Source organism: Triticum urartu, chromosome 7A (genome assembly GCF_056163025.1).
Source record: "Triticum urartu cultivar PI428250 chromosome 7A, HENAU_Tu73, whole genome shotgun sequence".
Classification (NCBI taxonomy): Eukaryota; Viridiplantae; Streptophyta; class Magnoliopsida; order Poales; family Poaceae; genus Triticum; species Triticum urartu.
This window is the reverse complement of record NC_141879.1, coordinates 155,576,892-155,602,102: the sequence shown is the minus strand read 5'-3', so window position 1 is coordinate 155,602,102 and position 25,211 is coordinate 155,576,892. Positions and strand designations below refer to the sequence as shown.

At 45.6% G+C, this 25,211-nt stretch overlaps 1 pseudogene; it reads left to right on the top strand.

Moving 5' to 3' along the window:
- Nucleotides 1-4,178: 4,178 nt before the first annotated feature.
- Nucleotides 4,179-6,214, top strand: LOC125520210 (ethylene-responsive transcription factor RAP2-13 pseudogene; annotated as a pseudogene).
- The last annotated feature ends 18,997 nt before the right edge of the window (nucleotides 6,215-25,211 follow it).

Below are 25,211 nucleotides of genomic sequence, written 5' to 3'. Positions count from 1 at the left end.
TTTATTCAAAAATAGTTGACAACTAATTTGTATTGTCAGCTTATTTCGGTTCAAGCAAACATGTCCGGCGCTTGGTAGACAGGACCTACTACTGCCCCGGGGCTCAACTAAACTGCGAGGAGATAAGTCATTATGTTTCATGGCTTGAGGATCTTAATACTATCAAGACAATTTTTTTTCCTGAACTTAGAAATGTTACTACTCAAAACGTGCGACCAATGGTGATCGTATTGAACTACGGTCACATCTATAATCGAAAGATGGTAAGATTTTAACTATTTGTCCTTAATTAGTGCATCTTTTGCATACATTATTTTTGAAGCTAAACTTTCATTGCTTAGTATGTTAATTACTATACGATGTTCTTCAACAGGGACTTCCGATGACAGTTGTGCCTCAGTGGATCGAGACTAAAGGTGACATGTCAATGGTTAGCTTACGGCCAAGATATCCTACATTGAACATGAGTGCATTCAGGATTTCTGAAAGCGAAGAATGCTTAATAGTGAAAGATTGGAGCAAAATTGTTAACGATCGCAGAGAAGTACTAGGGGGCAGTAAGGAGAAGCGCAACCCAAGATTAGGAGACAGATTCATCTGCATGCTCCAGTATGATGAATCAGGAGAGCTATACATGTTCTATGCTATTCTACCTGAGAGGGAGCAGCACTAGTTCATGCTCTTAATTAGTGTCTCATGTCCGTGTCCTGAACTTCGATGTTGGTGATGATTATGTTGAACTCGATGATATCTTTGCTTCTGTTACAAAGTGAATGTTTCCTCTTTAAGCTAGCCAGTGTTGGTGATGATTAGATAGCTAGTGGTAATGACTATGATGATTAAATAGTGGTAATTAGACGACTACGATGATTTTTAGCTAGCTAGAGTTTATTTATTTATTAATATACGATGATGATGATGATGATGATGACGACGACTACAACTCATTATAACGTAAAAACAATCCTCAATTAAATTGATAACATAAATTTAATTAAAAAATACAAAATAAAACAAAAACCCACAAACATTTAATACCGGTTGGTGTTACCAACCGGTACTAAAGGGCTCCCGGCCCCCGGAGCTGACTCGTGCCACGTGATTTCCCTTTAGCACCGGTTCGTGCTGAACCGGTACTAAAGGGGGGTTTTAGTGCCCACACTTTAGTGTCGGTTATGGAACCGGCACTAAAGGGCCTTACGAACCGGTGCTATTGCCCGGTTCTGCACTAGTGCGTAGACGAGGACGGTGAGGTTACCCGTGTGCTGATGATCCAAAAACGCTTGGAAGTTACCCGTGTGCTGCGTGTACATGCCGTCACCCGGGCGTCACCGGCCGTTGGCAGACTCGCGGGACGACCGGACGCCCTATCGGCCGCGGCACCCAACCTCCCCGGCACGCACGCACGTCGCTATATTGGTACCAAGTTGCTCGCTGGATCGGCATTGACATGTCGATCGCATGGCCCGATCGACGATGGGGCGAATTAAAGCCCCACATGGAGCACCACCATGCCGTATCAAACAAGATCGATCAGGCATCTCTTCTCAATTCTCATGTCAACGTCACGAGCACGCCCCACGGCGCGGCCGAGGCGCTCCGGCTTGGCCATGCACGGGCCATACATCACCCATATGCGCATGGCATGGCACAACTGATTATTTCGGAGCTTGGGTTGGTCCAGAAGGAGCCATTAATTTTGAGACCTTGATCGTGCTTGCTCATGGCTCGCGACTTGCACGCCAACTTGCCGCTCCACCCGCGAGAAATATCCAGTGGAATCGACGCGAAATTAGGCACCACGACCGCACGCGCGCTGCATACTCTCGCGTACGCATACACATGCGTGGATCGATCGCCGTGGAACGGGTGGCACGCATCCGCGCCACACGTTCGGTCAGACGGCAGCAACATCAATCACATCGACCCTCCAGCTCTCTTGTGACTGACCAACTGTTGGATCGACGCCGACGCGAGCCCGGCTCCTTTGATCGGGTCTCCGCCCGCCTCTCCGAGCACCGATCGCTCCCCGTCCAGTTTCCGCGTGATTTCACTGTCCGTCCCACAGTGACCCCCAACGTCGCTATCCGTTCCGTAGTAGCGCTGGACCCTTGCGTTGGCCTGTCTTTGCCGAGTCGATTCCGTTTCTACACCGAGGTCCCAGCGGCGGGACGATCGACGCCGCGAAATTTCACCCACACACACACCTAGCCAGGCACCACCGAGCAGCTAGTAGTTTCGCCACGTGACGCTCGCGGCCGGGGCCAAACCGTGTGCCCGGCCCCTACGATTCGTTTGGTCGCGCAGGTGGCGCATGAACTGGGCCGATGGATGTGCGCTGCTGCTTTTTGGTCTGAGTTGAATTCAACAGGTGGCTGGTACTGTCCAAAATTCCACTTTATGCGTTGTTCTCGGAGAATGAATGAAGTGCTGGACTAGTGGCGTGCCACGGAGGAACGCATGCTTCTCAAGAAAATCGCGCGCCTCCTTTTCCCATTTACTTTTTTTGGATGGAAAGGGCGATTCGAGATGTGCATGCACTTGGATTTAGTTAGTGCATGCACGAACACCACCACGTAGTTTACCATTTCTTTGCGAGGAGTGGGTTATGTGTGGCATCTAAGACAACTCCATTGCCCTTTCTCACGCAAAAAAAAGAAGAGACCATCTAAGATAATATCTTGCCCTCAAAGACAAAGAGAGGGAAGGCCCCTTTTTTAAGAAACAGCAAAATCAAAGTAGTCATGCACACGAATGTGTCGAATTTTTTTTGCGAACAGGCCCACCAATCTATAAATAAACCCAGCAAGATACAAATAGCACCCCACAAAGGTAACAAAAAATTACAACAAAGTCACTGAGGGGCCACTGAACCGTCGCATCTGCCGGAATGAGTCGAGGACACGCCACCGTCGTCGCTGCTACACATGATCGCCGACGAATCTCCATAGCAGACGGAAAGTCTCCAAACTTAGGCCTTGAGGACCAACGCCCTGACGAAATAGCCGTCTCTGGCAAGGTCTCCAATAGATCTGAACGCCACGGGCTCCTGCACGGCCAGCAACACCGGCTGTCGTACACCGCCGAAGCACGGCCCCCAGACACTCCACGGCGAGAGCAGACCCCATCTCGCCGCGACGAAGAAAGAGACGGGGGACAAAAGCACGAACAATGGGTCACCACCATCGCCGCGGTGACCACGCCCCGAGCACCAAAGCCCACCAGATCAAAATACCTGAGAGCACATACCTCCAGCGACTCACCGGCTCCGCCCAAGACCTCTCCGAAAAGGGGAATGAGCGCCGGCACGATTATTCCAAATGGGCACCATCTCCCCCAACATGACGACGCCGCCCAGTCAAACTATCCCTACTATCAACACACCGAGACCCAGATTCGGGGTTCCTTCACTCTCCCGCCGCCGGACCGGCCGACGGAGAGGGAGGGAACCGCCGGTCTTGCCGGCGGCTGAACGATGGAACGTGGGTCGCCTCCTTTTTCGCTCTGGGGCAGTTAGAGAAGGAAGGAGGGGACCATTGCTGCTAACTAAATGTTATACTTCAGAACATATCTACCTCAAAACTATTCCTCTTTTTCAAATTTCCCCCCTTTTCAAATTCAAAAAGAAAGAAGCTGTTCATATCCATTTCTTTGGGACAAGTGGGCTATGTGTAGCATCCAAGACAACTCCATTGCCCTTTTTGACGGCCAAAAGAAAAACGTCTAAGATAACATCTTGCCCTCAAAGAGAAAGAAAGGGAGGAACCCTAATCTAGAAAAGGGAAAAGAAAGCAAAAAAAACTCATAAAGGCAGAAAATATTTCGTAAATTTTATTCTTCAAAACATTTCTACCTCAGTGGTAATCCTCCTTTTTCAAATTCAAAAAGGAAAGAAGTTGATTCATCATATCAACCTCAAAGCATTGATTCCACCAGCAAACGGCGGCTCATGCGATAGGCATGAATGAATGAACTCACAACAAGGCCAGGTCAACCATGCATCGCCACGGTTGACACGCGTGGCACCACTCCTTCCCGGGCCCCGCACGTCAGCCACAACCCCACCCTTTCACGGCGCGAGGTCTCGTCGTCGTCGTCCACGGTTCATTCATCCATTCACACCCTCCTCCATCCTCCTCCCCGCGCTCCGGCGCTATATAAAGCCCCCGCCGGAAGCCATTGCTCCCCAGGAGAGACCCGCCACCCGCCCCCACACCACACCACACCATCACCAAGCACGCACACCCACGGCCATCCCATCCACGACCCACGACCCACGACCCAGGCACCCCACTCCCCCGGCGAGGCTGAGCGATCTTTCCCCAAACCCAAACACAGCAAACACGACGGAGCACCCACGCCACCCCGGCGGCGACCGCAGGTAAGATTCCCTCCCCGACCTCCCCTCCTCCGGGGCCTCTCTTGGTTGCTATTAGATCAGGCAAGAAGGGGTTCCTGGACACCATTTTTTCATCTTCTTCTTCTTCCGCTTCCGCTTCGCTCGCATGCGAAGCTTTTGATCTTGTTCTTCTTGATCGGACGAGCGGAGATCCGGAGAACCTTTTTACTCCTCTGGATCCTCGCTCCGTCTTCTTCTTTTTAGCCTTTCTTTTCTAGCCTTTCTCGCGAGCCGGCGTCGGGGCTGTTTTTACAGAGCCCCTTCAGGTTGCTCGCGCCAGCAGTTGGTCTCTCTCCCCTGTTCTTCTTCGCTTTTATTGAAGAAAACAGGGCTTTTTTTTATCTCTTTGATTTTAGTTCGGTTTCTGCACAAAAAGTTTCGGTTTTTTTATCTTGTTCTGGTTGGCAATGGCGGCCATAGATCTGTATGGCGCCGCGAACCAGTTCAGCTCCTCCTCCTCGTCGTCCTCCTCGGACCAGGAGCTCATGAGAGCGCTCGAACCTTTTATCAGGAGCGCTTCCTCGCCCACCTCCTCCACCTCCACCTCCACCTCGCCATTTTCATTCTACGCCACCTCTAACTCCGCCTCCACCTCGTCGCCATTTTCGTATTACAATTCCTCTCCGCTGCCCCAAGAATCCTGCTACTTCCCTGCATCCTCCTCTTACAGTTACACCACGCTTCAAGCTCCGTTTGCTCCCGCCGCCCCCGCCACCACCTCGTCGTCCTTCTCGCAGCTCCCGCCTCTGCCGCCGACCTCGCAGTACAGCGCCTCGCCGGCGGCCGCGTACCCGTCGGCGGGCGACGCGGTGGGGCTGGCCAGCCTGGGCCCAGAACAGATCCATCAGATCCAGGCGCAGCTCTTCCTCCAGCAGCAGCAGCAGCAGCAGCAGAGGGGGTTCTCGGCGTCGCTCCTCGGCCCGCGGGCGCAGCCCATGAAGCAGGCCGGGGCGTCGGCCGCCGGGAAGCTGTACCGCGGCGTGCGGCAGCGGCACTGGGGCAAGTGGGTGGCGGAGATCCGCCTCCCCAAGAACCGGACGCGGCTGTGGCTCGGCACCTTCGACACCGCCGAGGACGCGGCGCTCGCCTACGACAAGGCGGCCTTCCGCCTCCGCGGCGACGCGGCGCGCCTCAACTTCCCCAACCTCCGCCGCGGCGGCGCGCACCTCGCCGGCCCGCTCCACGCCTCCGTCAACGCCAAGCTCGACTCCATCTGCCAGAACATCGCCGCCGCACCGTCGTCCAAGTCGGCTCCGCCGGACTCGCCCAAGGCTTCCACGTCGACGTCGTCGACGGAGGGAGACGGGTCGGTGCTCTCCGCCGGCTCGACGCCGCTCCCTCCGCCGCCGCAGCACCAGCAGCCCGCGGCGCCGCTCCACGAGATGGCCAAGCTGGACTTCTCGGAGGCGCCGTGGGACGAGTCGGACGCCTTCCACCTCCACCAGGACCTCCACAAGTGCCCGTCGTGGGAGATCGACTGGGACTCCATCCTCTCGTGATCGCCAGAGCAAACGGAAGCTCCATGAATGAATTAATTAAGCAGTGTAATTAATCCTGCAGCGGCCAAGGCTCGATGGAATATTAGACGTCGGCCGCCGCCGCTGCGGTTAGGGTTTAAGGAGTTCGCCATCGTCGTCGTAGTAGCAGTCGTCAAGAAGGGTTTAAGCTTAAGTTTACTTATTACTTAGCTACGTACGTACTTCATTGTATTAGTGATCTCCTGGTAGCTTCGCCGGTTGTTTTTTCTCCGAGCAAGGCCAGTCGAGAGTGTAATGTGTGTAACTCTTCGTTACTACGTACTGGATTTGAATTTTATTACCAGTCTCATTGTGATCTATCTTGAGCATATTTCAGGTGTCATCTATCTTGTTCCAGAAGCTTCTCTCTCTCTATAGTAATGATCAATGCTTAAAATTTCTGAAGAACCCTTACTATAAACATCACAAAACGACATTTAAAGTAGAATGGAGAGAACAGTAAGGCTGGTCATAATGGGGAGGAATTTAGGAGTAACATCACACACTCCAATACAACTTTGCTTATGTGGCACATATTTAATGAAGAGAGAGGTGCTTGTGGTAACTAGCTAAGTTACCGGAACATCACACACTCCAAGAAACAATGAGTCTATAACCTAATAAATACATCGTTGCATGACACTACATAGATGTTCCTACCCACTATGAAGGTAGTAACATAGTCTAGGGAAGTGTGTAAGTTACTAGCTTATGTTCTTGCCCATTGTGACCAGCCTAACATTCTTTTCTGAAGATTTCTTTTTATCAAAACTTTTGTAAAGGGTTTTGGTTATGGCGTAAGTTATGGAAGGGAGACTCAAGTACCATGTGCATCGTGAGACTTGTGAGTGTTTCACCGGAGATGGGCTCTTGGCCGGCACCCCGATCGACCTCACGCAATGCACATCTGTTCATGAGCTCATCAGCGACCAAGCTATTCCATTGACCAGATTTAAGAATTCTTCGGATCATGCATTTCAGTTCGCAGCCTTAGCCGCAAAGGACTTTATTACAGGTAGCTTGTTAAGCATTGATGCATTGGAAATGCAAAAGAAATAGTGTAACGAAAGAAGAATTAGGGGGAAAGCACGCTGGGTCAAAAGTAGCATCCTTCTCTTGCAATCCAACCTTCCACACAAAAAAGTACGTTTTTCAAATTGGTGTTGCAAGCATGAATACTTGAGAATCACACCTCCACGAAAGGAGGCTTCATTATTTCCAGGTGTTTATATTCCGTTCCAAGTTGAAAATTTTCAGAAGCATCGTCCCCACCTCCACGAAAGGGACCCCAGGATCGTCCACAACGAGAGGCAAATTGTTGATCTTGATGAAACAATTCGGATCTGCTTATCCAAGTGGCCTTCGGAGGCGTGTGAAACGTTTGAGGAAAGAAAGAGGCGAGGAATTAACTACATGTGTAGCTAGGAGCACCACTGCTATCTATATGCCCGGTGAATATGTTCTTGTTCTCCCTTGGCTGCTAAGAATTCTGCTCCTCTCCGTGGGCTAGCTTTTTCACACTGATTTGGTTTGCTTGGAGCAACGGCGATGGCGACGGCCCTGTCGAGATCGTAGGCTCTGAACGGCCAGGCACACCTGCGGGCTTCCTCGTGAGATGTCTGTGCATTTCGGGGTGGCTTGCGAGCTGGCGGGATGCGAGAGTGGGGCGGGTTCGACAGGCGGCTTCGCTCGGTTGCTGGCCCGGTTCTGTCTGAATTGGCAGTTCACTTCAAGCACGCAAGCGCAACTGATTGTCGTTTTCTTGGTGAGCCGGAGTGGCTTGCATGGATTGATCGGACCAGCGTCGGCGCTTGCAATTTCTGAATTTTAGCTTGGGAATGGAATAGCATTTTTTTTTTGTATGCAGTATGGTACTCCTATCCTACTTGTCTTCAGCTAGGGCGCATTAGATGAGTGCAAAGGAACCTGTTGATCGTTGATGGCAATGGTTGACTGTTTAGCAGGCAACTGAAAATCAAACAGGATTTGGCATTGAGACCTCAGAGAGACATTTCAAGAGCCAATTCGGTGAACAACCAAATAGGCGAATTCATGTTCGTGACGTTTTGGTTTTCTCATTGAATTGGAATTCCAGTTCAATTCAATACGGAGCTCTTCAATACGGGCATCCAAACAGAACGTAGCAGGTTGCATAAAAGTGTGAAAGATTATACTTCCACCGTTTCAAATTGTTTGAAATGTTGGTATTATCCCAAGTCAAATTTCTTTAAGTTTCAGCAAATCCTTAGTAGTAAATTATATCGACATCTACAACATCATTAGTTTCATCATACTATACCTCAAAACTATACTTTGCACTAATATACTTTTTGGTGGCGTAGACATTAGCATAGATTTCTATAGACATGGTCAAATGTAGAAGAGTTTGACTTAGGCCAAAACTAGAACTTCAAATATATAGCATAAAACTACTTGTTTTCAAGCAAAGGTTCCATAGAACTACCTTTTTAGCTCATAGAGTACCTACCACCAAGTTGGTTTTGTTTCAAAAACAGTGATGACCGATTGCAATACAATTAAGCATTTTAATGACACATGTGGCCCGCACAAAAATGCCATGCGGTCAAGTGGACTTGTTTTGCGTAAGGCAAGAATGACACCGCGCGCCTCCCTCCACTTTTCTCCGGTACCGCAACACCCCATTCCACGCGCCTGGCTCCCCTGCGACCCTCCGCGAGGCCTCCTCCTTCTCTAGTGCAGTGTCGTGTGGCGACACCACCTCGGGCAGCTGCCGAAGCTAATCAGGAAGGCACGGCTCGTGCGTGACCACACCTTGGCATCCACGACATTGCAGTGCTCGCCCGTCACCAGATTATGGCCGTGTTTGGATTCATAGACGACGGTGCTTGAGTGTCGCTCCTTACCTAAAGGTGTTATTATTGAAGAATCTCGTTGTCCATTTAGGGGATGTATGTGGTGCATCCAACATTGTGGTGCTACCGGTGCACCAGATGTCGTAGAATGTCTGAAAAAATCTAGAAAAAAAATTAGCACACTGACACAACATAGATGTATGTTGTTACACAATTTCATATCAAAATTTGAAACATTGTTCGAGTTACAAAAATGACAAATTTGACATTAGTGTGAAAATGGGTCAAATCAAAAGCCCAACTTTTTTTTTTCCAGAATTCTTCAAACATTTGAAAATATGTTAGGCGAGTTTGGTGCACAGGAAACGCCACAAGGTTGGGCACACTAGATATTCTCCCGTCCATATGGTGTCATGAGATGGCTGGTGCAAATATGGTCATTGATGTAGTTTGCCGACTGATCGTATTGGTGTATCTTTTTTTTCTTTTTCTTCGCCTATCCATAGCTTTGATGTTATATGATTTTGCTAGATGTCGCCATGTTTTTGTGTGTTAGTGCTAATTGCGTGCGTCCTACCTATAGAGAGGCCGGATGTGTGTTCATCTATTTGTATCCTTTTGATGCTTCATTTTAAGCCTATAAAATCAATCTTTATCGGAGAATTAGGAGAAAACTATTTTTTTCTTCCCAAAGTAGTCTTCTTCGACAGTGGAAGAGTTATTTCTCCCAGGTTCGTTTACATGAACGCGCACAACCAACAATTTTATGCAGAGATCAGTTTCAGAAAACAAAACAATTATGCCGAGTGCTCTAGGATGATGGTTGAAGGCCTTTCAAAATTCTCAATACTCATACAACCCGTCCACATTTTGTTCGACGGTGATTTTTTTCTTGAGGGGTTTGTTCGACGGTGATTGGATCCAACCAATTCAGGGATCGCCGTTCACCCCTAAACAAACCTGCGGCGACGTTACAATTCAGCCGCACTCCAGATGACAAGATGAGGCCATAGACTGGAAGCAGGCCGGAAGCTGCACGCATGGGCATGGCACGCGACGAATCGCCCGGGAATCTGGTGACTCGGAGAAACAAACCCAGGACGGAAAAGATGCCCGCGCCGGTTTTTAACTCTGGCAGTTCCAAAAGACCTTGTTACTTAATCCATCAAAGGAGATACGGGAGGATTTGATGGCAGAGCATACGATACCTTTGACGGATCGGCAGAATCCGCAGAGGAAGAAGACGGAAGAAAGCGCCGAGGAGGTGGACGAGGTTTGCTGGATCGAGCACCTGAAGTTGCAGACCGGGCATGCGTGGGTCGTGCTGCTCTCCGGATTCGTGCAGTGCAGCCTTGGGATCCGCCGGGTTTTGGACAATACTGGCAGTAAAATTCAGCGAGAAGGCCACTTCGTGACCTTGGCGTGTGCAAGGGCCTGAGTCTGGGTGATTGGAACTGGGCTCGGCTCAGTTTGCACTGCCAAAGGAATGGGCTCGGTTTGGCATTAGCTCGGTTGGAATATCGAGCCGATTTCGAGCCGTGTGAAAGACTTTTTGTAGTATCTGCTTGTTACTCCGTACTTGTTAGGCCGTGCAGTTGTCAAAAAAAAAAACTTGTCAGGCCGTGCAAAATCTAAAACAACACGCTAGTGATGAAGGTACTTATAAGGCTTAAAAGTAGCCGAACCTTTTCAAATTTTTTTGCGGGATAAACTTCGGATCTATTCATTTTCAATCATGGTAGTACAACGAACATTAGAATAATACAAATTACATCCAGATCTGTAGACCACCTAGCGACGACTACAAGCACTGAAGCGAGCCGAAGGCGCGCTGCTGTCATCGCCCCTCCCACGCCGGAGTCGGGCAAACCTTGTTGTAGTAGACAGTCGGAAAGTCGTCATGCTAAGGCCCCGTAGAACCAACGCACCAGAACAGCAACCGCCGCCGATGAAGACACATCTCCACACGAACAAAGACGGACGACGAACAGATCCGAGCGAATCCACCAGAGACACATCTCCACACGCCCATCGACGATGCTAGACGCATCACCGGAACAGGGACTAGGCGGGGAGACTTTTTTTTTTGAACCTTGAACAATAGGAGAACCTCCTACTGTGAATTAAATTAAAGAATGAGTCACAATGTACAAAGTCTTTTTACATCCCCATGAGGTGGGGTAAGATAGAGGACTAGACTATTGAGGCTAAGATAGAGGAGATAGAGTTTTTATGCTTCTCCTTTACCCTATGAGTGAGGAGGGACAAATCTTTCTTGAATCTTCTCAGCCAGGATTTCTTTGAGGGGACAATTTTTCCTAAAGTGCCTGTTATTCCTCTCCTTCCAAATACTCCAAGCTGCCAGCAGAAAAGTTTCCATGAAGAGGGGTCAGTTCCAACTAAGTTTGGCCTCTGATATTCTTTGAAATGTTGTCACCCTCATTGCCCAAGAAATGTGGAGGGCGGCCCAGCATTGAGAACTGAATTGGCACTTAAAAAAATAGATGTTCCAGCGTTTCTTCGTCGGGTGAGTCACATAGAAGACAACAATGATCCTCTTCGATATTATAGTGCCTTCTTTTAAGCATATTGCGAGTGTTTAATCGGTCAACCAGTATAAGCCAACCGAAAACTTTAATTTTCATAGTGGCCCTTGATTTCCAAATCCACCTAAACGTGTCCTGGGCATGCATGTCTCTAAAGTAATAAGTGTAGAATATGTGCGCAGAATATTCTGTAGAGCCCCATGTGTAAGTCCATCTATCCACTAATTCATTTAATGTAGTGTTTGCCAATTCCAGTTGTAGATCTTTCACTTCATCGAATGCTTGGCTTGATAGTGGGAGATGGAACGTCTGATCAAGGGATGTTGCAGTTAGGAAGCCTTGGACCGACAAATCTTCATTTATGGCGTAGGAGAATGCACGTGGGAAGGATTCTGCCAGGATGTTGCTTGTCCACTGGTCCTTCCAGAACAAAACATCAGACCCATTGGAGACTTGTGCTCGAGCAATCCCTCTATAAACATGCATGAGTCTCGTGACGTCTCTCCATCAGAAAGAGCCACAAGTGTTCGAAGCATGCAGTATTTTCGAGTTGTAGTACGTGGACCAAATCAAGTGAACCCATGGGAGATCATGATGGTTGTAGAACTTGTGTAGGTATTTGAGTAGTAGAGCATCACTTTGAACTTTTAGGTTAAGAACACCCAGTCCTCCACATTCCTTAGCTCTACAGACCAAATCCGAAGCCGCGAGCGAATTACACTTGTCTCCTTGCTCTGTCTTCTTGATCCATAGGCATTTCCTTCTGATTTTATCCAATAGTTCTATGATTTTTGCCGGGAGTCTTAGCATGCATAGACCAAAAATTATAAGGGACATGATCACCGAGTTAAGCAGGGATAGCTTGCCTCCATATGAGATCATATTCAATGTGGCCGATAGTCGTTGTTCAACACTACATACCATAGGCATCAAATCATGAACAGTGGGTCCCGTAGTTCCAAGAGGGAGACCAAGGTACGTAAAAGGCATTTTGCCAACGGTACAACCAAAGATTCTTGCAAGGCTTTCACATTTTTCTGTGTCACAGTTGATTGGTACCATTGTTGACTTGTGGAAATTAATTTTCAAACCAATTGAATCTGCAAAATCAGTTAGGATATTCCTGATGGTCATAGCTTGATCAGGGGCAGGCCGAGAGAATCAAGATCGTGTCATCAGCATACTGTATCACCGGATAATCCATTTGTTGAGAGCATGGGAAAGGTAGTTTGATGAGGTCCCTCGCAAAGGCATCATTAATGGCAGCTTGCAGTAGATCCGCTGCAAGAACAAAGATAAGAGGCGAGAGAGGATCACCTTGCCGCACTCCACATTTACAAAGAAATTGTTGTCCCGGGGTTCCATTAAGGAGCACAGCAGATTTGCCAGAGTTGAAAATACATGCAATCCAGTTGAGCCACTTTTCATTGAATCACATGCTTCTCATAATGTCAGGAAAACCTTTATTCCATCTTCAAGGAGTCGTCACCGTCTCGCCTTCCTGAGTAGGACACAAACCCTAACAAATATCGAAAAAAGATCTAAAACGGAGCCCTCCCACCAGCAAGGACCGGGATCCACTCTGTCCCCATGGCCCTAAGGCCACGGTAGACGGGGCGGACCGACGCCGGCGCCGGCGGGAGGGAGAGAAACCCTTTTTTTGGGTAGGCGACAGCTGGCTAGGCGTCTCGCCCGTGTCTGAACCTTTTCATTTTTACCCAGCATGTACATGTTTTGCTATGTTTTCTTGGTGGGAAGATGCTTTGCTATGTTAATTAAGCTACATCCCCCCGCCCCCCCCCCCCAAAAGTGCTGGTCTTGGCCGAAATACGACTCTCATACCTGGACATGGAGTTTTTTATACCGAGCTCACATGCTCCCCAATGAACAGTGAAATCCAAAAAAATCTACAAATTTTAAGTGATAAGATGAATGTTTCAATTGCGTGCAAATTTTTGTGATGAAATGACATTCATGGAGGTCAAGGAAATTTTTTTGATGCTCCAAAAAGACTACTGTTGTAAGCATTTCAGAGCATCGAGTTTGTTATTTTTTCCCAGACCTTCCCGAATATCATTTCATCACACAATTTTGCAGGCTGTTAAAACATTCATCAATGTTTATCAAGATTTTTTAATTTTTTTTTACTATTTTTTGGATTTTACTATTCATCAGGGGGAAAGCAAGCTCGGGGATCAAAAGAGCACTTTTAACGAATACTCATTTCTGAGCCGAGACTCATCTACACCCGATGAAGAAAAAATCACAAAAAACACTAAAAGAAAATCCAATTTTTTGCAGGGAAGATAATTTGGTGCGCTGTGCGCGCTCCAAATTTCAGATCATTTGATGATGAGTAGCTCTCAGCAAAAAAGACAAATTGGGTTAGAACAATACATGGACAGTTAACTTTTCCATAGACCCAAAATTTGTCTTTTTGGCCGAGAGCTACTCAGATGTCCAAATGATCTGAATTTTGAAGCGCACCTCACACATCAAATTATCTTCCATGCAAAAAATCAGATTTTTTTGAAATTTTCTAGTATTTTTTTTCTAAATTTTCTATTTATCACGGGTGCAGCTAAGCTTGGGCACCGAATCGGCTCGTCCCATGCTACCTATTGAGCACTGCGTTGGATTTCCTTGAAGAGGAAAGGATGATGTGTTGGAAATATGCCCTAGAGGCAATAATAAAAGCATTATTATTATATTTCCTTGTTCATGATAATTGTCCTTTATTCATGCTATAATTGTGTTATCCGGAAATCGTAATACATGTGTGAATAATAGACACCAACATGTCCCTAGTAAGCCTCTAGTTGACTAGCTCGTTGATCAACAGATAGTCATGGTTTCCTGACTATGGACATTGGATGTCATTGATAACGGGACCACATCATTAGGAGAATGATGTGATGGACAAGACCCAATCCTAAACATAGCATCAGATCGTATAGTTCGTTTGCTAGAGTTTTCCAATGTCAAGTATCTTTTCCTTAGACCATGAGATCGTGTAACTCCCGGATACCGTAGGAGTGCTTTGGGTGTACCAAACATCACAACATAACTGGGTGACTATAAAGGTATACTACGGGTATCTCCGAAAGTGTCTGTTGGGTTGACACGGATCAAGACTGGGATTTGTCACTCCGTATGACGGAGAGGTATCACTGGGCCCACTCGGTAATGCATCATCATAATGAGCTCAAAGTGACCAAGTGTCTGGTCATGGGATCATGCATTACGGTACGAGTAAAGTGACTTGCCGGTAACGAGATTGAACGAGGTATTGGGATACCGACGATCGAATCTCGGGCAAGTAGCATACCGATTGACAAAGGGAATCGTATACGGGGTTGCTTGAATCCTCGACATCGTGGTTCATCCGATGAGATCATCAAGGAGCATGTGGGAGCCAACATGGGTATCCAGATCCCGCTGTTGGTTATTGACCGGAGAGCGATCTCGGTCATGTCTACATGTCTCCCGAACCCGTAGGGTCTACACACTTAAGGTTCGGTGACGCTAGGGTTGTAGGGATATGTATATGCAGTAACCCGAATGTTGTTCGGAGTCCCGGATGAGATCCCGGACGTCACGAGGAGTTCCGGAATGGTCCGGAGGTAAAGAATTATATATAGGAAGTGCTATTTCGGGCATCGGGACAAGTTTCGGGGTCACCGATATTGTATCGGGACCACCGGAAGGGTCCCGGGGGTCCACCGGGTGGGGCCACCTGCCCCGGGGGGCCACATGGGCTGTAGGGGGTGCGCCTTGGCCTACATGGGCCAAGGGCACCAGCCCCAAGAGGCCCATGCGCCTAGGGTTCAAGAAGGGAAGAGTCCCAAAGGGGGAAGGCACCCCCTAGGTGCCTTGGGGGGGAGGGATTCCTCCCTTGGCCGCACCCCCCTAGGAGATTGGATCTCCTAGGGCCGGCGCCCCCCTTGGCCCTCCTATATATAGTGGGGAGATGGAGGACTTCTCACCCCACGCCTTTGGTGCCTCCCTCTCCCTCTCCAACACATCCTCCTCCTCCATAGTGCTTGGCGAAGCCCTGCCAGAGTACTGCAGCTCCACCACCACCACGCCGTCGTGCTGCTGCTGGAGCCATCTTCCTCAACCTCTCCTTCCTCCTTGCTGGATCAAGAAGAAGGAGACGTCACGCTGACTGTACGTGTGTTGAACGCGGAGGTGCCGTCCGTTCGGCGCTAGGATCTCCGGTGATTTGGATCACGTCGAGTACGCCTTCCTCATCCCCGTTCTTTGAACGCTTCCGCGCGTGATCTACAAAGGTATGTAGATGCAATCCGATCACTCGTTGCTAGATGAACTCATAGATGGATCTTGGTGAAACCGTAGGAAAATTTTTGTTTTCTGCAACGTTCCCCAACATGATGCAGCAAAGTAGTGTAAGTATTTCCCTCAGTTTTTGAGAACCAAGGTATCAATCCAGTAGGAGGCTACGCGCGAGTCCCTCGTACCTGCACAAAACAAATAACTCCTCGCAACCAACGCGATAAGGGGTTGTCAATCCCTTCAGGGTCACTTACGAGAGTGAGATCTGATAGATATGATAGAATAATATTTTTGGTATTTTTGCGATAAAGATGCAAAGTAAAAAAGCAAAGGAAATAACTAAGTATTGGAAGATTAATATGATGAAGATAGACCCGGGGGCCATAGGTTTCTCTAGTGGCTTCTCTCAAGAGCATAAGTATTTTACGGTGGGTGAACGAATTACTGTTGAGCAATTCACAGAATTGAGCATAGTTATGAGAATATCTAGGTATGATCATGTATATAGGCATCACATCCAATACAAGTAGACCGACTCCTGCCTGCATCTACTACTATTACTCCACTCATCGACCGCTATCCAACATGCATCTAGAGTATTAAGTTCATGAAAACAGAGTAACGCCTTAAGCAAGATGACATGATGTAGAGGGATAAATTCATGCAATATGATAAAAACCCCATCTTGTTATCCTCGATGGCAACAATACAATACGTGCCTTGCTGCCCCTGCTGTCACTGGGAAAGGACACCGCAAGATTGAACCCAAAGCTAAGCACTTAGCCCATTGCAAGAAAGATCAATCTAGTAGGCCAAACCAAACTGATAATTCGAAGAGACTTGCAAAGATAACCAACCATACATAAAAGAATTCAGAGAAGATTCAAATATTGTTCATAGATAATCTTGATCATAAACCCATAATTCATCGGTCTCAACGAACACACCGCAAAAACAAGATTACATCGAAGAGATCTCCACAAGAGAGGGGGAGAACATTGTATTGAGATCCAAAAAGAGAAAAGAAGCGATCTAGCTAATAACTATGGACCCGAAGGTCTGAGGTAAACTACTCACACTTCATCGGAGAGGCTATGGTGTTGATGTTGAAGCCCTCCGTGATGGATGCCCCCTCCGGCGGAGCTCCGGAACAGGCCCCAAGATGGGATCTCGTGGATACAGAAAGTTGCGGCGGTGGAATTAGGTTTTTGGCTCCGTATCTGATCGTTTGGGGGTACGTAGGTATATATAGGAGGAAGAAGTACGTTGGTGGAGCAACAGGGGGCCCACGAGGGTGGAGGGCGCTCCAGGGGGGGTAGGCGCGCCCCCTACCTCGTGACCTCCCTGTTGGTTGCTTGACGTAGGGTCCAAGTCTCCTGGATCATGTTCGGTGAGAAAATCACGTTCCCGAAGGTTTCATTCCGTTTGGACTCAGTTTGATATTCCTTTTCTTCGAAACCCTAAAATAGGCAAAAAAAACAACAATTCTGGGTTGGGCCTTCGGTTAATAGGTTAGTCCCAAAAATAATATAAAAGTGGATAATAAAGCCCAATAATGTCCAAAACAGTAGATAATATAGCATGGAGCAATCAAAAATTATAGATACGTTGGAGACGTATCATCCCACTTTTAACTCATACTCAACTTATTCTTGTAGAATACACCTTGAGTGGTTCATGGTGATTGATCTTTTCTTGCAGCCCTATTTGCTGTAGGAAAGCTTTCCAGGCCGGTCCAAAATGTGCATTAATAAACTAATACAACCATTGACTAAGGCCCTGTTCAGAGGACCTCCGCTCCACAAGTCCACTCCCGGAGCGGGTGAAGTTACTGTTGAAAATCGTGGAGCTGTTGTTTCGTGGCTCTGCAGCTCCAGGGATTTTGCGTAGCTGGTGAAACTCCGAACAATCCATAACTTATACTTCTCCCGTCCGGAATTAGTTGATGATCAAACAGATGTATCTAGCACTTAAATATGTGTAGATGCATCCATTTGAGTGTCAATTTATTCCCGATGGAGGGATTGCATTTATACAATAGGCATGAGAATCCTGTTTTATCAACATGATTGACACATAAATATACAAATTTAATGGTATCAGAAGATATGCGCCCGCACACACGAAGATACATTTCCTGGTATTTTGCTACGAAACTTCATACAGGAGTAGATTGGGCACCCAACTTTGAGATCCCTAAATTTCAAATCTTTTTGAATTTTCCTGGTATTTTTTGAATTTAATTTTCGTACAGGGGGTGGAGCACCTAGATGCTCCTGTGTATTTCCCCACATTATCTTCTTATATTATGCCCAACTGAACAAAGTGCATGCCCATTATGCATAGCTTGGTTTTATTAAGTTTTTATTGTTTCTCTTTGTTTTCTTGTGTCTACAGGTGTTTGGAGTAACTAGGGCTCAAGCACGATGAAAAGACCAAGAATGAGTGTAATACGGAGGGCTTCCAGACACCAGACTTTGGCATTTGGAGTGTCAAAAATGACATTTTCCAAAGTCCTTAAAATGAAGATCTAATACCACGGTGCATCGACGTCTTTCACGTGATTCTAATGAGCCCAAGAACATTGTAATCAGGGTTTGTATGAAGAAATAATGATCGGTTTACTAAAGACTCCAGAGCAAAAGACGGCGCACGGTAAGACCGCACTAGGTCGCACCACCCCCAGATACCACCCAGAAACGCCCAAAATTGCCCAAGTCAAACATGATTCTTCATGGATTTCGTCCCATTTATTCCTTCTCAAGGGAGTTATTGGGAAAGGTTCTCCTCATTTAGAGCCCTTGGATCAAAAGAGAGAATTTACATCTCAGAGGAGGCTTTGGGAGAGCCCTTATATGTACACGTACAACCCTAACCGCCACCACAATCATCCCATCATTCATCCAAGATCAGATCACATCACCTCCATTGTTGCTCCAACATCACCTCCATAGAAGAATGGACAAGATCAAGAATAAGGAAGAGGAGGCTCCACCACCGTGCCGCACTAGCCTTCGGGCCGGTGCCGTATGTCGTGGATCTAAGACTGACAGTAGAATGGGGGGTAGGTATGAGGAGGCAAGATCCTAGCTATGGAGAAGTTGTACACACGAGTTTTACGAGTTCAGGCCCTTCGCGGAGGAAGTAACAGCCCTACGTCTCGGTGCCCGGAGGCGGTCGACTGGATTATGTATGTGTGTGTTTACAGGGGGTGCGAACCCTTGCGCTAGTGGAAGGGGGTGGCTTATATAGAGTGCGCCAGGACCCCAGCCAACCCACGTTACAAAGGGTTTAAAGTACATTAAGAAGGATGCGTTACTGGTAACGCTAGCAATTAAGTGACATAAATGCCTATTAAGTCTATGAAGTAAACATCCGACCGTTGCCGTGCAGAGTGACTTTAGGTCTTCTGCCGTCGAGTGATAATTGCTGGGGTCGAGTGACCTTCAATCTTCCGAGTGGAATGACTTGTAGTCGAGTGGATGACGCTATCCCTTGAATGTTTCTGGTTTTAAGATGATGTCCTAGGGGAGGGTGTCTAGGTCAGGCCCATGACCCTACCCTAGGTACATAGCTTCAAGGTCAAGGGTGAAGTGGGGGAGAGGAAAACGAGAGACAAATGGCAAATAATGTAATGCGGGAGATAAGGGTATGTGATGGGTACTTGGTATGTTGACTTTTGCGTAGACTCCTCGACAACGGCGCCAGAAATTGTTCTTGCTACCTCTTGAGCACTGTGTTGGATTTCCTTGAAGAGGAAAGGAGATGCAGCAAATTAGCATAAGTATTTCCCTCAGTTTTTGAGAACCAAGGTATCAATCCAGTAGGAGGCTACGCGCGAGTCCCTCGTACCTGCACAAAACAAATAACTCCTCGCAACCAACGCGATAAGGGGTTGTCAATCCCTTCACGGTCACTTACGAGAGTGAGATCTGATAGATATGATAAGATAATATTTTTGGTATTTTTGTGATAAAGATGCAAAGTAAAATAAAAGCAAAGTAAATAACCAAGTATTGGAAGATTAACATGATGAAGATAGACCCGGGGGGCATATGTTTCACTAGTGGCTTCTCTCAAGAGCATAAGTATTTTACGGTGGGTGAACGAATTACTATTGAGCAAAAGACAGAATTGAGCATAGTTATGAGAATATCTAGGTATGATCATGTATATAGGCATCACGTCCGAGACAAGTAGACCGACTCCTGCCTGCATCTACTACTATTACTCCACTCATCGACCGCTATCCAGCATGCATCTAGAGTATTAAGTTCATGAAAACAGAGTAACGCCTTAAGCAAGATGACATGATGTAGAGGGATAAATTCATGCAATATGATAAAAACCCCATCTTGTTATCCTCGATGGCAACAATACAATACGTGCCTTGCTGCCCCTACTGTCACTGGGAAAGGACACCGCAAGATTGAACCCAAAGCTAAGCACTTCTCCCATTGCAAGAAAGATCAATCTAGTAGGCCAAACCAAACTGATAATTCGAAGAGACTTGCAAAGATAACCAATCATACATAAAAGAATTCAGAGGAGATTCAAATATTGTTCATAGATAATCTTGATCATAAACCCACAATTCATCGTTCTCAACAAACACACCACAAAAAGAAGATTACATCGAATAGATCTCCACAAGAGAGGGGGAGAACATTGTATTAAGATCCAAAAAGAGAGAAGAAGCCATCTAGCTAATAACTATGGAATCGAAGGTCTGAAGTAAACTACTCACACTTCATCGGAGAGGCTATGGTGTTGATGTAGAAGCCCTCCGTGATGAATGCCCCCTCCAGCGGAGCTCCAGAACAGGCCCCAAGATGGGATCTCGTGGATACAGAAAGTTGCGGCGGTGGAATTAGGTTTTTGGCTCCATATATGATCGTTTGGGGGTACGTAGGTATATATAGGAGGAAGAAGTACGTTGGTGGAGCAACAGGGGGGCACGAGGGTGGAGGGCGCGCCTGGGGGGGGGGGGGGGGGGTAGGCGCGCCCCCCTACCTCGTGGCCTCCTCCTTTGTTTCTTGATGTAGGGTCCAAGTCTCCTAGATCATGTTCGGTGAGAAAATCACGTTCCCGAAGGTTTCATTCCGTTTGGACTCCGTTTGATATTCCTTTTCTTTGAAACCCTAAAATAGGAAAAAACAACAATTCTGGGTTGGGCCTCCGGTTAATAGGTTAGTCCCAAAAATAATATAAAAGTGGATAATAAAGCCCAATAATGTCCAAAATAGTAGATAATATAGCATGGAGCAATCAAAAATTATAGATACGTTGGAGACGTATCAAGCATCCCCAAGCTTAATTCCTGCTCGTCCTCGAGTAGGTAAATGATAAAAAAGATAATTTTTGATGTGAAGTGCTACTTGGCATAATTTTAATGTAATTCTTCTTAATTGCAGTATGAATATTCAGATCCGAAAGATTCAAGATAAAAGTTTAATATTGACATAAAAATAATAATACTTCAAGCATACTAACAAAGCAATCATGTCTTCTCAAAATAACATGGCCAAAGAAAGTTATCCCTACAAAATCATATAGTCTGGCTATGCTCTATCTTCACCACACAAAATATTTAAATCATGCACAACCCCGATGACAAGCCAAGCAATTGTTTCATACTTTTGACATTCTCAAACTTTTTCAATCTTCATGCAATATATGAGCGTGAGCCATGGATATAGCACTATATGGTGGAATGGAATGGTGGTTGTGGAGAAGACAAAAGGGAGAAGATAGTCTCACATCAACTAGGCGTATCAAGGGGCTATGGAGATGCCCATCAATAGATATCAATGTGAGTGAGTAGGGATTGCCATGCAACGGATGCACTAGAGCTATAAGTATATGAAAGCTCAACAAAAGAAACTAAGTGGGTGTGCAGCCAACTTGCTTGCTCATGAAGACCTAGGGCATATTGAGGAAGCCCATCATTGGAATATACAAGCCAAGTTCTATAATGAAAAATTCCCACTAGTATATGAAAGTGACGAAATGAGAGACTCTCTATCATGAATATCATGGTGCTACTTTGAAGCACAAGTGTGGTAAAGGATAGTAACATTGTCCCTTCTCTCTTTTTCTCTCATTTTTTTATTTGGGCCTTTTCTTTTTTTTATGGCCTCTTTTCCCTTTTTTTCGTCCGGAGTCTCATATCGACTTGTGGGGGAATCATAGTCTCCATCATCCTTTCCTCACTGGGACAATGCTCTAATAATGATGATCATCACACTTTTATTTTCTTACAACTCAACAATTATAACTCGATACTTAGAACAAAATATGACTCTATATGAATGCCTCCGGTGGTATACCGGGATATGTAATGAATCAAGAGTGACATGCATGAAAGAATTATGAATGGTGGCTTTGCCACAAATACGATGTCAACTACATGATCATGCTAAGAAATATGACAATGATGGAGTGTGTCATAATAAACGGAACAATGGAAAGTTGCATGACAATATATCTCGGAATGGCTATGGAAATGTCATAATAGGTAGGTATGGTGGCTGTTTTGAGGAAGGTATATGGTGGGTGTATGATACCGACGAAAGGTGCGCGGTATTAGAGAGGTTAGCAATGGTGGAAGGAAGAAAAGTGCATATAATCCATGGACTCAACATTAGTCATAAAGAACTCATATACTTATTGCAAAATTCTACAAGTTATCAAAGCAAAGTATTACGCGCATGCTCCTAGGGGGATAGATTGGTAGGAAAAGACCATCGCTCATCCCCAACCGCCACTCATAAGGAAGACAATTAAAAAATAAATCATGCTCCAACTTCATCACATAATGGTTCACCATACGTGCATGCTACGGGAATCACAAACTTTAACACAAGTATTTCTCAAATTCACAACTACTCAACTAGCACAACTTTAATATCACCATCTTCATATCTCAAAACAATTATCAAGCATCAAACTTCTCATAGCATTCAACACACTCTTAAGAAAGTTTTTACTATTCTTGAATACCAAGCATATTAGGATTATTTAAGAAAATTACCATGCTATTTGAGACTCTCAAAATAATATAAGTGAAGCATGAGAGATCAATAGTTTCTGTAAAACAAATCCACCACCGTGCTCTAAAAGATATAAGTGAAGTACTAGAGCAAAACTATATAACTCAAATGATATAAGCGAAGCACATAGAGTATTCTAACAAATTCCAAATCATGTATGGCTCTCTCAAAAGGTGTGTACAGCAAGGATGATTGTGGTAAACTAAAAAGCAAAGACTCAAATCATACAAGACGCTCCAAGCAAAACACATATCATGTGGTGAATAAAAATATAGCTCCAAGTAAAGTTACCGATAGAAGTAGACGAAAGAGGGGATGCCTTCCGGGGCATCCCCAAGCTTTGGCTTTTAGGTGTCCTTAGATTATCTTGGGGATGCCATGTGAATCCCCAAGCTTAGGCTCTTGCCACTCCTTGTTCCATAATCCATCAAATCTTTACCCAAAACTTGAAAACTTCACAACACAAAACTTAAAGTAGAAAATCTCGTGAGCTCCGTTAGCGAAAGAAAACAAAAGATCACTTCAAGGTACTGTAATGAACTCATTCTTTATTTATATTGGTGTTAAACCTACTGTATTCCAACTTCTCTATGGTTTATAAACTATTTTACTAGCCATAGATTCATCAAAATAAGCAAACAACACACGAAAAACAGAATCTGTCAAAAAACAGAACAGTCTGTAGTAATCTGTAGCTAGCGCAAGATCTGGAACCCCAAAAATTCTAAAATAAATTGCTGGACGTGAGGAATTTATATATTAATCATCTGAAAAAAGTATTAACTAAATAGCACTTTCAAAATAAAAATGGCAGCAGTTCTCGTGAGCGCTAAAGTTTCTGTTTTTTACAGCAAGATATCAAGACTTTCCCCAAGTCTTCCCAACGGTTATACTTGGCACAAACACTAATTAAGCACAAAAACACAAAAACATAGGCTAGATAAATTATTTATTACTAAACAGGGGCAAAAAGCAAGGAATAAAAATAAAATTGGGTTGCCTCCCAACAAGCGCTATCGTTTAACGCCCCTAGCTAGGCAAGGATAGATCTAGGTATTGTCATCTTTGGTTTTAGGGAAAAAGAGAGCAAACTTGTTATCTATGGAATTAATCTTTCTATTTTGACAAAGTACATGTCCATTAAAGGTAGAAGAAAGATTAAGAATGTTGCGGAAATTGGCATCTAGGCTAGCTTTTATCTCTTTAATAGATTTGTTTTGGTAAGAAAGCAAGAGAGATGTGATTTCAGCTTTCTCGTTAATGGGGTGCCCAAATATAGTTTTCATCCTCTCATAAGTATCTATGGGGTCCCCTTCAATAAACCCCCCCCTCGAAAATAGAATCTAAAACTTGTTTGAATGAAGCGGGCAGCCCAACATAAAATCTTTTTAAGTAAACCTCAATTTGATATTGGGGTACATAGCTAGCCTGGATCCTTAACAGCCTATCCCAAGCATCTTTCAAAGATTCATCAAGTAAATAACGAAAAATTCCAGAATCATCTTCATCAAAATTACTAAGGTTCTCAATTATAACTCCAACAAGTTGTTCCATAACATTCATATTTATGAGTTTAGATAAGATAGCAGGACTGTCTAAAAGCACTAGAACTTGGGAGAGAACCCCCAACTCTTTTTGGTTCTGACATGGCAAGGGAAAAGAGGCAAATAGAGAAAGAGAGGGAGGATAGAGAGAGAGGGCGAATAAAACGGCAAGGGTGAAGTGGGGGAGAGGAAAACGAGAGGCAAATGGAAAATAATGTAATGCAGGAGATAAGGGTTGTTGTGGGTGCTTGGTATGTTGACTTTTGCGTAGACTCCCCGGCAACGGCGCCAGAAATTCTTCTTGCTACCTCTTGAGCACTGCGTTGGATTTCCTTGAAGAGGAAAGGATGATGCAGCAAAGTAGCGTAAGTATTTCCCTCAGTTTTTGAGAACCAAGGTATCAATCCAGTAGGAGGCTACGCGCGAGTCCCTCGTACCTGCACAAAACAAATAACTCCTCGCAACCAACGTGATAAGGGGTTGTCAATCCCTTCACGGTCACTTACGAGAGTGAGATCTGATAGATATGATAAGATAATATTTTTGGTATTTTTGTGATAAAGATGCAAAGTAAAATAAAAGCAAAGTAAATAACCAAGTATTGGAAGATTAATATGATGAAGATAGACCCGGGGGGCATATGTTTCACTAGTGGCTTCTCTCAAGAGCATAAGTATTTTACGGTGGGTGAACGAATTACTATTGAGCAAAAGACAGAATTGAGCATAGTTATGAGAATATCTAGGTATGATCATGTATATAGGCATCACGTCCGAGACAAGTAGACCGACTCCTGCCTGCATCTACTACTATTACTCCACTCATCGACCGCTATCCAGCATGCATCTAGAGTATTAAGTTCATGAAAACAGAGTAATGCCTTAAGCAAGATGACATGATGTAGAGGGATAAATTCATGCAATATGATAAAAACCCCATCTTGTTATCCTCGATGGCAACAATACAATACGTGCCTTGCTGCCCCTACTGTCACTGGGAAAGGACACCGCAAGATTGAACCCA